At 39.5% G+C, this 13,993-nt stretch overlaps 1 pseudogene; it reads left to right on the plus strand.

Moving 5' to 3' along the window:
• Window positions 1-13,043: 13,043 nt before the first annotated feature.
• Window positions 13,044-13,723, plus strand: LOC119057803 (L-lactate dehydrogenase A chain-like; annotated as a pseudogene).
• Window positions 13,724-13,993: the final 270 nt, after the last annotated feature.

Below are 13,993 nucleotides of genomic sequence, written 5' to 3' on the forward strand. Positions count from 1 at the left end.
GTGAACTTAGTCACATAGAAGAAAGGCACACTCAGATTATAATATCTTTCTTAATGCTTCTTATATGTCTCACATTGCCTAATGCTGTGACAGTTCTGTAGGGTCCATTCTTTCTAACCTGAGATTCACTTTCCGCTGATTACCCTACTGACAACATTAATTCTCATCTGCTCTGACTGATTTCAACTTCCATCCCGCACTGGAAAATACCAATAACTTTTCCCAAAATCTGTTGCCAAAATACTTACAGCTAACTGGTTTGGGTAAAGTTTATTTATTAATGTTTTAAATTTGTGTGTTTTAAACATATTCTTGCCTACCATCACTGAAGAAAAGTTCACATTTGTAATAAGATTAGCTATAAGGAATTTAGAATGTATTTTGTTTTATTTGTAATTTCTGCAGACACTTCTTGCTTTACATAATAAAGCTGATTTTTGTAACCAGGAGAAAATACCAGAAATATTCAAAAGTTTGAAGAAAAAAATTTTTCTTAATAATGAAAGAAAAACTAGAACTCTGAAAAACAGAGGAGTCAGAAAACAGTGTTTTAATTTTTTGTCTGGGCAGGTTCCTTGCATTCGTTCCTTAACTTAGCCCTGCCCTCCCTGTAAGAGTAAATAAAGTAGACATGAAAGATTCCCTCTTGATTTTCCTCCACTCTCAGACACCCTAGGGCTGCGGTGTCAAACTCATTTTCACTGAGGGCCACATCAGCCTCACGGTTGCCTTCAAAAGGAAGAAATAATTTTAAGACTATATAAACGTAACTACTCCTTAACTGTGAAGGTGTTGAAATTACCTTCAGCCCTTTCAAGGTAATGGAAGCTTATGTGGACTTCAGTGAAAATGAGTTTGACACACCTGCCCTAAGTCTTACAAGATGATACTTTCTCCGTTATGTCCAGTAGCTGTAAATCAGCAGTGTGAATAAGACCATTTGAATACTTCTAGATTTGCATGTTTACTAAGTTTTACAAGCTGAAAAGCATGGGCTCTTTGGGTTTTAGGTGGTGTTTTAACATTAAAACTGTTGTGCCAGATGCTGTGAATATAGCTACAAAAGCACAAAAATCAGTTTTCTTCTTTCCTTGCCATGGAGCTGCAATTTTTCCTAGGAGCCTTTGAAACTTTCTAGTTTATGCACCACTTTCTCTGAGAGTGTATAGTTTCTTTCATATTCTTATGTAAAATACTTTAATGTTCAACATTCGTTCACATTTTAAATGGAAAACAACAGTTTTGCATAGTTTTGAAGATTAACAGTATTTATCCATTGTGATATACATAGATAAACCACTTTGGTTACTACTTACATTGAGCCTCCTGAGAGGCTCAGGAGACACCATAGTGTTCCATCTCAACTATTTAGATATCTGTTTTGCTTTGAGGAAAGATTTCAGAACAATGCGATGTATATGGAATGGTAGAATAAAACTTCTCTTATTGGAGGGAATGGGGCTTAAGGAATCTGATAAAGAGGTAAAATTTCAATGAGTCAAATATCAGGAAGAAGATACCATTTTCATTTTTCTTTGAACTAGTTAATTTTCAGAGATGCTGATTTTTCTCTTCATGTTTATAAAACTGCAAAACACATTTCTGAAATGACACAGAAGTAGCAGAAGTGATAAATGTCCTAACTAAAAAGAAAAAGATAGAAATCTATCCTATTGGGTAAATTCTAAAGGGTGTTTAAGTTTAAGTTTTGTTTTCCTTTTTATTGCTTTCATGGCCATTAAAGTTGTGGTCTATAAACATACCCTGAGCATTCCAAGGGTAGATCAAAGTTGTTTTTTTTTTTCACTATTCAAGGTTTATTTGGTGTTTTAGTTGGTATGACACTAGGAAACTTGGCTGTGTTATTTATATGTAGAGTTTTCTTTTTAAATTTTATGGCAATGTACACTAATTTGATTCATACAGTACACAAAATACAATCCTTAAGAACAGTAGTGCACAAGACATGCAATATTGGATTTATACATTGGATCGCAGGATGTGATTGATTGGAGAAAAAAAGGTTGGACTAAGCATCTTGTGTAAAGGAATCACAAATTACTTCCATCTTCAAAGCTAGCCAGGAGAACAACACTCTCACCCTTTGGATTTCTCTCACCAAGAAAGGTCCCATCTTATTTAAGGATTCAACTGATCAGATCTGGCTCATGGAGGATAATCTCCCTATGTTAAGAATATCAGATTTGGAACTTCTCCCTGAGCATGGGTGAAACACCTAGCTGATCTTCTGAGGAGCAGAGTGAATAGACAACAATACTTCAGCATATATGAAGATTGAAAACAAAAAAATTTTAGAGGGCATTGAAAAATCAGATGGTAAGAAGAGTGCTTCAGGACAATAAGATCCTTGGCTCTATCATGGGGACCATGGAGGTTGCAGCCCTAGGCCTGGCACCCCACATGTCTGCCATAGGATTCTTAGGAGAGAGCCAGTTCAACAGCTCCCTCCCCTGCCAAACAAGGTTTGAGCAGCACCAGAAGGGATCTGTATGCTTGAAATTGCAGGGGGAAATAAGGATGAAGTGGAAAACACACAGGGGCAGCCTGCATCCACTGAGGCTGTGTACACCAGCTGGGAAGAGTTGGGCAATGATAAACCCTGACCTGGTCAGTCCCTGGTCTGGCTGTAGAGTTGAGCTGTGTGAGAGGCCAGGTGCTTGTCTGGAGTGGCAGGGTTGAAGAGGGGGGATTTTTCAAAAAAAAAAGAGAGAAAGAGAGAGAGAAAAGGAAATCAGAAGTTGTTAGGGAATGCTAAGCAGCAGCCACTTCCACTTCCTGCACCCCTACCCATACCCAGCTGGGAACTCACACCCAAAACCCCATCCCACTTCCCAGTGGCTGCCCATCCTTGCTAACACCCACATCCACGGAGATAGTGCACACCTGACCATGTGGCCCCACAGCTGCCTTTCCAATTCCAGCAGCAAGGCTGAGTGCTCAGGCCCAGCCCACAGTGCCAAGACAAAGAGTACGTGACCCCACTGCCCAGAGGCAACTCCCACCCAGCCCCTGCACCCAGGACCCTACAAGGACAACTGATTCTCTAAGAGAAAGGCAGAGATGCCCCCACAGAGGAGAGCCACAGGGCTCGGGAGTCATCAATCCCCAGAAAGACTTAACTCAGTGGGGGGCAAGCTGAACTATCCTGAAAAGGCACAGAGACTTTTATCTTCTTTTTCTTAGATAAGTCCTTTAACATGTCATATAATAAGGGCTTAGTGATGATGAACTCCTTGAACTTGACCTTATATGAGAAGCACTTTATCTGCCCTTCCATTCTAAATGAAAGCTTTGCTGGATAGAGCAATCTTAAATGTAGGTCTTTGAATATCATGAGTTGGAATACTTCTTTCCAGCACCTTCTTGCCTTCAAGGTCTCTTTTGAAAAATCCGCTGACAGTCTGATGGGAGCTCCTTTATAGGTGACTGTCCTCTTATCTCTTGCTGCTTCTAGAATTCTCTCCTTCATTTTACTCTTGGCTAATGTAATTATGGTGTGCCTTGGTGTGTTCCTCTTTGGGTCCACCTTCTTTGGGACTCTTAGAGCTTCCTGGACTTCCTGGGAGTCTATTTCCTTTGCCAGATTGGAGAAGTTCTCCTTTATCATTTGTTCAAATGAGTTTTCCACTTGTTGCTGTTCCTCTTCCCCTTCTGGTACCCCTATAATTCAAACGTTGGAATGTTTAAAGATGTCCTAGAGTTTTCCAAGCCTCTCCTCATTATTTTGAATTCTTGCATCTTCATTCTTTTCTGTTTGGTTGTTTCTTTTTTCCTTCTAGTCCACTCCATTGATTTGAGTCCCACTTTCCTTCCTATCACTAATGGTTCTCTGTGCATTTTGCTTCATTTCACTTAGTGTAGCCTTCATTTTTTCATCTAATTTGTCACTAAAATCAACCAGTTCTGTGAGCATCCTGATCACCAGTGTTTTGAACTGTGCATCTTATAGGTTGGCTGTCTCTCTATCCCTGAAATGTATTGGCTCTTGGGCTTCGATTTGTTCTTCTGATTGAGCCATTTTTTGGTCTGGTCATGCCTGTTAGGTATGAGGGGCAGAGCCTTAAGTGTTCACCAGAGCTGGGCAACCCAGTGGCTGGATTATGATACCGTATGTGGGGGCAGGGTCAGAGGGGGAGCAATGGTGCTTATTCTACTCTCTCTGCAATTCTGGTCCCCTCTGCCACTTTCCACAAGCAAATTGGGCCTTTCTGGTGCTGGTTCCCAGATGGGTGGGGTTGTGTACCTTCTAGGACCCTGTGGGTCTCTCCAACAAACTCTCCAGTGAGGCTGGGAGTCTCTCCAGGCACCTCAATGCCCACAAGTTTGTTCAATTGGTGCTTTTAGGCTTAATTTCCTGTCACTGGGGCCCTGTGTTGCGTAGTTTGTCTCACTGACCATTTTTTGCCTTATCTGTGTGCAAATGTGTTTCCCCGGACAGTCCATCACCTTTCACGCCTTACTGGGTTTGCTGGTTTTCTCCCCATGCCTGGGTTGCCAACCACCACTTTTTCATGCCTGCACCCCTCTGCTGGTCCCCGACTCTGTCCCTCCTACAGGACTGGATGAATGGTTCCTTGTTGTTGGACTTCTGTACAATTCCATTGTCTGTCTGTTCTGGTTGTGTTTTTGTTTCTAAATCCTTGTTGTCCTTAAATTTGGTTGTGCAAGGAGATACAGCATTTCCACCTATCCCTCTATCTTGGCCGGAAGTCCCATATTTTGTATATTTCTCTGGTATCAGTTGTAATCTTTTATCTTTCTTTTCTGATTGTGTTTATTTGGGTCCTCTCTCATTTTTTCTTGATGAGTCTGCTTAAAGGCTTATTGCTTTAGTTTATCTTTTCAAAGAACCAGCTCCTTTATTTATTGATCCTTGGAATTGTGCTTTTAGTCTCTATGTCATTTAATTCTGCTCTGTTCTTCATTATTTCCTTTGTTCTACTTGCTCTGAGCTGTCTTTGTTGTTTTTACTAGAGTTCTTGTAGGTATAGGGTTAGGCTATTTACTTGAAATGTTTCTATTTTTTTTTTTTTTTAGGTAGGCCTGTATCACTATGAAGTTCCCTCTCAGGACTGCCTTCTCTGCATCCCATAAGTTATGGGCTGTTCTAAGTTCATTTTTGTCTGTTTCTAGAAAATTTTTTATTTATTCCTTTATCTTCTTGACCCATTCATTGTTTAATAGGATGTCATTCAATCACCATGAGTTAGAGTGTTATTGATTTTTCTTCTTGAAGTTGGTTTCTAGTTTCAGTCTCTTGCAGTCAGAGAAAATGCTTGATATTATTTCAATTTTCTTTAATTTGTTGAGGCTTGTTTTATGTACTATCATATGGTCTATCTTTGAAAATGTTCCATGTGCATTTGAGAAGATTGTGTATTTAGCTTTTTTGGGATGAAAGATTCTATGTATATATGAGTTAAGTCAATTTTGTCTAGGGCATTGTTCAATGCCACCATATCTTTGTTGATATTTTGTTTGGGAGATCTGTTCATTTTTGACACTGGGGTGTTAAAATTCTCTCCTATAATTGTATTGCTGCCAATACCTTTCCTGAGGTCTTCCAAGATTTTCTTTATGTACTTCTGTGCTCCTATGTTGGGTGCATATATATTTAAAATGTTTAGGCCCTGGCTGGTGCAGCTCAGTGGATTGAGCATGGGCCTGCGAACCAGACAATCGCTGTTTGATTCCCAGTCAGGGCACATGCCTGGGTTGCAGACCGGTTCCCTGCAGGCCAGTTTCCAGCAGGGGATGCACAAAAGGCAACCATACATTGATGTTTCTCTCCCTCTCTCCTTCCCTTCCCCTCTAAAGATAAATAAATAAAATCTTTAAAAAATGTTTATATCTTCCTGGTGAAGTCTTCACTTGAGTATTAGGAAGTGACCTTCTGAGTCTCTGTTTATGGCCCTTTATTCAACTATATTTTTTTTCTGATATGAGTATTGCTACCTCAGCTTTTTTTAAAATGTCTGTTTGCTTGGAAAATTTGTTTCTAGTTCTTTACTTTCAGTCTGTGTAGGTCTCTTGTCCTGAGGTGTGTCTCTTATAGGCAGCATATGTGTGGATCATGCTTTCTTATCCATTCAGCTATTCTATGTCTTTTGATTGGAGCATTTAATCCATTTACATTTAAGGTTATATTGATAGGTAGTTATTCATTGCCATTTGCACACCTGTATTCCTCTGTGTATCTCTCTTCCTTTCCTTCCTTAAAGCAGTCCCTTTAGCATGTCTTGCAGAGCTGGTTTGTTGGAGGTGTATTTTTTATACTTATTTTGTCTGGGAAGGGCCTTATTTGGCCTTCTATTCTGATTAAGAGTCTTGCTGGGTAAAATAGCCTTGGCGGCAGGTCTCTGGTTCTCATTACTTGGAATATTTCTTGCCATTCTCTTCTTGCTTGAAGCGTTTCCATTGAGAAGTCAGCAGCTAACTTTATTGGAACTCCCTTGTATGTTACTTCCTGTTTATCCCTTGCTGCCTTTAAGATTCTCTCTTTGACATGGAATTTTGTCATTTTAATGATGATGTGTCTTGAAGTGGGTCTCTTTGGGATCCTCTTGATTGAGACTCTTTGTGATTCCTGGGTTTATGTGACTTTTTCTCAACCCCAATTAGGGAAGTTTTCCATCATTATTATTTTAAACAAGTTGTCTATTATTTGCTGTTCTCTTTTTGGTATCCCTATTATATGGGTAGTATTACGTTTTATGTTGCCCTGTATTTCCCTTAACTTCTCTTAATTCTTTCTCAGTCTCTTCCTTTTTCTGCTCTTTCTGGGTGTTTTCTTTTTACCTTGTCCTCTAGCTCTCTGATCTGATCCTCTGCTTCATCTAGCCTGCTTTTGTTTCCTTCTACTGTGCTCCTCTTCAGTTCACAAATTGTACTCTTCATTTCCTCTTGGCCCTTGTTGATAGTTTCTATTTTCTTTTTCATGTTGATATAGTTTGCAGTGAGTTCATTATAGTTTCCCTGTAGTTTTTGCTCATTCTCTGTGAGCTCATTCAGCTTCCTGATAATCATTGCATTGAACTCAGTATCTGATAACTGACTTGCCTTTATTTCATTTAGCATTCTTTCTGAGGTTTCCTCCTTTCCTTTCATTTGGGCATTATTTCTTTGCCTTCCCATTTTTTGTGAGACTGTGCTTGTTAGTCCATGCTTCTTAATTTAATCTTTTCTGACTCCCTGGCTTTCTGTTTTGAACTTATGTGGTAGAAGAGCTGTGAGATTCAGTTGTGCAGTTTCCTTGATCTCCTGAGCCTGCTGGTCTTCAACTGTTTATGTTGTTTCTCTCTGTGTTTGGGGTTTTTTATTGTTTTATGGGTCTCTCTTTGATGTGTCTTTCCCTCCAGCTGGTTAACTAAGTGTCACTCTGTCCACCGCGACTTGTGTTCTTTTGCTCAGGTGTGGACAGGTTGTCCTGAAGCTGATTCTTCAGGACAACCTTGTGTACAAGGTTTTGAGGCTGCTCTCTTGCTCTTGTTCAGTTGTTTGTTCTGGGTAATTTTCCCACTATTTAGTTGTATTTCCACATAGGTCCTGGATTGAGGTTAGTGTGGCTTCCACTCCACCCTCCCCCTCTTTTATTTTTATTTGTTGGTGGTTCCTTTGTTGTTCAGTTTCCTATTGCAGCAGGTATACTGTTGTTCAAAGCTCCTACCTACGTTTTTGTGATTGGTTGCATGGGGAAGGCAAAAGGGTGGTTTAAAAAAGCAAGAGTATAGTCTATGTTATTTAAAGTACCAGCCTCTATTGAAGAGATAGGAGATCCTTTGGATATGTATAGTGTTAACCATGATATCTCACCCAACTAGCCACTTTTTAGAAAGTGTGGAACAAAGATAAAGCTCTTTTTAGGGGCAGAGAAGGATTATGAGTTGGATCTAGAAAGTAGTGAGCTTGTGGATGTCTTATTATGAGGTAAAGTTAGAAAATACTTGTAGTGAGTGAGAGAATAGAGTAAACCACAGCAGTAATAAAATTCAGGAAACAGTGAAGTAGGCTAGGATTTGAGAGAAATGCAGTGTAGTGTTTACAATTGTGTGGAACAGCAATTATTTACAATAGTAATGGAATAACAATCATATGGCAGAATATATGTGCTCTGAATAACAAAAATCAGATGTTCATTACCTAGAGTAGTGTGGTATTAGAACAAAAATGATGTGAAAGGTATAAAATTAAAAATACACAGTGAAGGAGAAAACAAGAGAAACCAGTCAAATGATACAATTTAACAGACCAAGTGAAGAAGACTAAACAGAAAGATGAAAAATACAAAAATAGTAATAAAGAAGGTTTGAGAATAATGAAAAAATAATAATATAAATATAAAATAACTTGCAAGTTCTCCGGAATAGCACAGTGAAATTTGTCTCACTGCGTCAGTCGTTGGGATGACACCTCTTTGGGTCTATCTCTGTTCTTGTCACAGATCCAGGTTTTATTGTCTCTCTTGTGGGAATTAAAAAAAGTAATAAGGAATAAAAAAAGGAAAGAAAAGGAAGGAAGGAAGGAAGGAAGGAAGGAAGGAAGGAAGGAAGGAAGGACTAAAAAAAGAAAGAAGGACCCTGACTGGTGTACCTCAGTGGATTGATCGCAGGCCTATGGACCAAAGGGTTGCCAGTATGATTCCCAGTCAGGCACATGCTTGGGTTGTGGGCCAGGTCCCCAGTTGGGGACTTATGAGTGCCAACCATACATTGATATTTCTTTCCTTCTCTTTCTCCTTCCTTTTCCTTCTCTATTAATTAATTAATTAAATCTTTTTAAAAATAAAGAAATAATTTTTTTAAATTAATAAAAAGGCCTTTGCTGGCTTTAAACTGGCCAAGACATTTCTGCTGGTTTTCCTGGCTGCAGCAGACTGATGATGGATTGGTTTTGCCTTTCGTTCTTCTTGAGTTGAACTGTTTGCAGGTCCCAGCCTCAAGTCCAGTTCCTCAGTTTGCTGCTGGAACCCCAATGCCCTTCTTCATCTAGCCAATGTCTTCATTCCTCCAGTTGTGTTGTCCTTGTGGTATACCGATTGGGTGCAACTCATATACCACCTTCTTTGCTGTCCTCGATGGTAGGGACTCACAGCGCCCCTCCAGGGCCCTTTTCAAAAAGCATTTAATAAAAGTACAGCACCCATTTATAATAAAAACACTCAGTCTAGTGGGAATAGAGTGAGCATTCCCCAACATAATAAAGGCCATATAAGAGAGACCGACAGCCAACATCATACTCAATGGAAAAAAATAAAATCTTTTCCATTAAGATCAAGGAGAAGACAAGAATGTCCACTTTCACCACTTCTATTCAGTATAGTACTGGAAGTTTTATCCACAGTGATCAGACAAGAACAGGAAATAAAAGGCATCCAAATTGTAAAAGAGGAAACAAAACCATTATTATTTGCAGATGATATGATAGTGTACATAGAAAATCTTATAGATTCCACCAAAAAAGTTCTTGACCTAATAAATGATTTTGGCAAAACAGTGGGATACAGTCGATATTCATAAATCAAAGGCAAGTTTCTAGATCAAAAATGAACATCAGATATGGAAATCAGAAAAAAATCTATTTTATACAGCAACAATAAAATAAAGTACCTAGGAATAAACCTAATCAAGAAGTAAAAAGATCTGTACTAAGAAAAGTACACAACGCTGAACAAAGAAATCAAGGAAGCCACAAACAAATGGAAACATATACCTTGCTCATGTATTGAAAGAATTAACATCATCAAAAATGTCCAGACCACCAAGAGCAATTTATATATTCAGTGAAATCTCTATTAAAGTACCAATGGCATATTTCACAGATATAGAACAAACAATTCAAAAATTTATATGGAACCATAAATGAGCCTGAACAGCTGAAGCAATTTTGGGAAAGAAGAGCAAAGTAGGAGAAATTACAATACCTGATATCAAACAGTATTACAAGCCACTGTAATGACTGTAATCAAAACACCCTTGTACTGGCATAAGAACAGACACATAGACAATTGAAAAAGAACAGAGAGACCAGAAATAAACCCAAGTCTCAATGAACAATTAATATTTGACCAAGGGTGCAGTAGCATAAAATGGAGTAAAAATAGCCTCTTCAAAAAACGGTGTAGGAAGATCTGGACAGCTACTTAAGAAAAAATGAAACTCAAGCACCAACTTATACCATACACCAAAATAAATTCAAATAGATAAAATATTTAAGTATAAGCTGTGACACCATAAAAGTCCTAGAGGAGAACATAGGCAGAAAAATCTCAGGTATTCCATGCAGCAATATTTTCACTGATATGTCCCCTTGAGCAAGGGTCATAAGAGAAAATGTGCTGGGATTATACCCTAAGAACCCTAAAACACCAATCCAAAAGAAACTATGCACCCCAATGTTCATAGCACCACAATTTATAATAGCCAAGAGGTGGAAGCAACCTAGGTGCCCATCAGTAAATGAATGGATCAAAAAATTGTGGTACATATACACAATGGAATTCTATGCAGCAGAAAGAAAGAAGGAGCTCCTACCCTTTGCAACAGCATGGATGGAACTGCAAAGTATTATGCTGAGTGAAATAGGCCAGGTGGTGAAAGACAAATACTATATGATCTCACCTTTAACAGGAAGCTAAACAGCAAAACAAACAAGCAAGCAAAATAAAAATGAAGACACTGAAATAGAGAACAGGGGGACAGTGACCAGAGGGGAGAGGGGAGGGAATTTCAGGGGAAAAGGGGGAGGGATTTAGAGGAACTAGTATAAAGGGCATATGGACAACAACTAAGGGGGGTGGAAATGGGAGGGAGGTGGGGAGCACAGTCAGGGGGCGGGATTGGAGTAGAAGGCAGAAAACTGTACTTGAAAAATAATTAAATTTAAAAAATTATAATGTGAAAAAAATGTGTTGGTGACTTTGCCCTCAAGTTCCCCCATCAGCCACAGATGAAAATAAACACTACCAAGACATGATCTAATTGGGGAGGAAAGGTGGCCAGTTTCTCAGAGGAAAAAGTCCAAGAGCCCCTTCCTCCAGGGGCTTTTATTGGATTGTAATACACAGGAATACAGGGTGGCAAGGATCAAACAGTAGATAACATTTCAAAGAAATCTGTGGGCTTAGTCTGAGTCAGTGTCTGTCAGGAAAGAGGGTTGCAGAAACTTTGGGATACATACTCATTTCCTGCTCAGACCCTTAACATATGAATGAAAACACTCTTAGCAAAGCAGGTTAACAGGACTTTTAGGAGCTCTTTCTTACGCCTGATTACCCTGGATACCGCTCAAGCCAGGAAAGGAGCTGCACTGCCTCCCTCATCACAGGTTTTCAGGCTTAAGTGGATTAGAGCCAGGAAGCACTTCTCCCAACAGACATGGGGACTTGGGCTATGTCAGAATAGCCAGGGGGCAAGGGTCCATTGCTCCCTCTTTGTCACAGCTCCCTGAGTCCTTCCATGATGGCCTCCCAAGTGATTGTGTCTGGCTTATGTTGTCCCTTGCTGTGAGGAGTTTTACTCATCTCTGACTAGCTCAACATGCTTTGGGGGCAGGGGAGTAAGCTGAGGCAGCGTTTGCTACCAGAGACAAGCTTTTTCTCCTAGTGGCTTGCATTCCGGAGGTTGCTCACTCAACCTTAGTGATGGGGATAGTTACAATTTTGAAACCAGGCAGAGTGGTCCCCAACAGAAAAAATAAACAAATGTGATCTCAACAAAATTAAAAGCTTCTGCGTGGCTAAAGAAGACAACATTAAAATGAAAAGAGGACCAAACATATGGGAAAATATATTTGCCAATGATACCTTGGACAAGGGTCTGATCTCTAAAATATACAAAGAACTCACAGGACTCAAATCTAAGAAGACAAGCAACCCAATGAAAAATGGGCAAAGGACTTGAACAGACACTTTTTCAAAGAGGGTATACAGAGAATCCAGAGACACATGAAAAGATGCTCATTATTACCAGCTATCAGAGAGATGCAAATTGAAACAGCAATGACATACCACCTCACACTGTTGAGAATGGCCAACGTAAACAAAACAAAGTTTTGGAGAGGTTATGGAGAAAAGGTAACCCTCCTGCACTGTTGGTGGGATTGTAGCCTGGTACAACCGCTGTGGAAAACAGTATGGGATTTCCAAAAATGGAACTGTCCTTTTGTGCAGCAACTCCCCTGTTAGTATGATATCCTAAGAATTCTGAAACACCAATCCAAAAGATCCTATACACCCCAAAGTTCATTGCAGCACAATTTACAATAATCAAGTGCTGGAAGCAACTTAACTGCCCATCAGTAAATGAATGGATCAAATAACTATGGTACATTTACCCAATAGAATTCTATGCAGAAGAAAGAAAGAAAGAAAGAAAGAAAGAAAGAAAGAAAGAAAGAAAGAAAGAAAGAAAGAAAGAAAGAAAGAAAGAAAGAAAGAGAGAGAGAGAGAAAGGAAGAAAGGAAGGAAGGAAGGAAGGAAGGAAGGAAGGAAGGAAGGAAGGAAGGAAGGAAAGAAGGAAGGAAGGAAGGAAGGAAGGAAGGAAGGAAGGAAGGAAGGAAGGAAGGAAGGAAGGAAGGAAGGAAGGAAGAACTTCTACTCTTTGCAACAGCATGGCTGGAACTGGAGAGTATTATGCTAAGTGATATGTCAGTTGGTAAAAGACAAATACCATATGATCTCACCTTTAACATGAACCTAATCAACAAAACAAACAAACAAGCAAACTATAAACAAGGACACTGAAATTGAGAACAGGCTGACAGTGACCAGAAGGGAGAGGGGAGAGGATTATAGGGGAAAAGGGTGACGGGTTTGCAGGAACAATTATAAAGGGTACATGGACAATAACAAGGGGTGGGGAAAACAGGAGAGGGGGTAGGTCTGGAGTGGTGGGGAGGCATTCTGAGGAACAGCAGAGAAGTGTATTTGAACAGCAATAAGTAAAATGTTCTTTAAAATGGAACCACAACTTATATAACATATAGTGAACACACATCTAGTTTGATAGGCAACTTTAGTTTCTTAATGCAAAGTGCTTAGTGTTTCCAGCCCAGTGGATATCTTTACCTATGTGGCTTGGAAGATAAGTGGCTTTCCAAAATCTGTGTTATTGGAAATGGGTGCAATCTGGTTACAGCCAGGTTCTGTTACCTAATGGGAAAAGGGATAAGTGATCACCCACTATGTTTTCATGTGTGGGTCCTTGGGGAGTATGGAGACTTTAGTGTACCTGCATGGAGTGAAGTGAATGTTTCCCCTGTCTCCCTAAAGAATATGCACCTGGTTAAGACACTGAGGTATATAAGGAACACTGTAAATAAGTTCATAAACGGGTGGCTGACAGTGCTTATGAGATGATCAAACTGAAATGTTACACATCCTAAGCCACTCGACTATCTGTGACAGAGTTAGCATGAAATATAATACAGAATCTTAGGCAGGTGCATCCAGTTCTCACCATGATCAAGGGTCTCTGTGGAATAAAAGAAGATGTCTTCATTATTGCTCCTTGCATCTTGGGATAGAAGGGACTCAGCTGTTATAAAAGTGACTCTGACACCTGAAGAAGAGGCCTGTTTGAAGAATGGTATAGATCAAAGTCTTGATGGGTTTGTACCTTTGCTGCCTGGTGCCCCATGTGAAACATCAGCAAAAGCACTGCTATATTGTAGTTATAATATTTTTGTGTGTTTAACTCAGATTTGAACACTAGAACATTGGTTTGTAAATTTTTTTCATTAAAAGTTAAACAGAAAAATGTTATATTTTGAAAACTGATATAAATAAAAGAAGTGAGAAGTTTCATATCATAGATCTAAATACCACCCAAGCTACCAGTACAGCACATAAAATACATTCAGGGACTGATTTCCACCAGTGATTCTTCTCATTGAACAAAGGGGAAGAAAAATTGGGGGTGGTTTCCATTTCAGAATTAAAGCTCTACAAGGATCTCTGAATGTAAGCATCGGGTGA

Source organism: Artibeus jamaicensis, unplaced genomic scaffold (genome assembly GCF_021234435.1).
Source record: "Artibeus jamaicensis isolate MK-2021 breed Jamaican fruit bat unplaced genomic scaffold, CSHL_Jam_final scaffold_461, whole genome shotgun sequence".
In the NCBI taxonomy this organism is placed as follows: domain Eukaryota; kingdom Metazoa; phylum Chordata; class Mammalia; order Chiroptera; family Phyllostomidae; genus Artibeus; species Artibeus jamaicensis.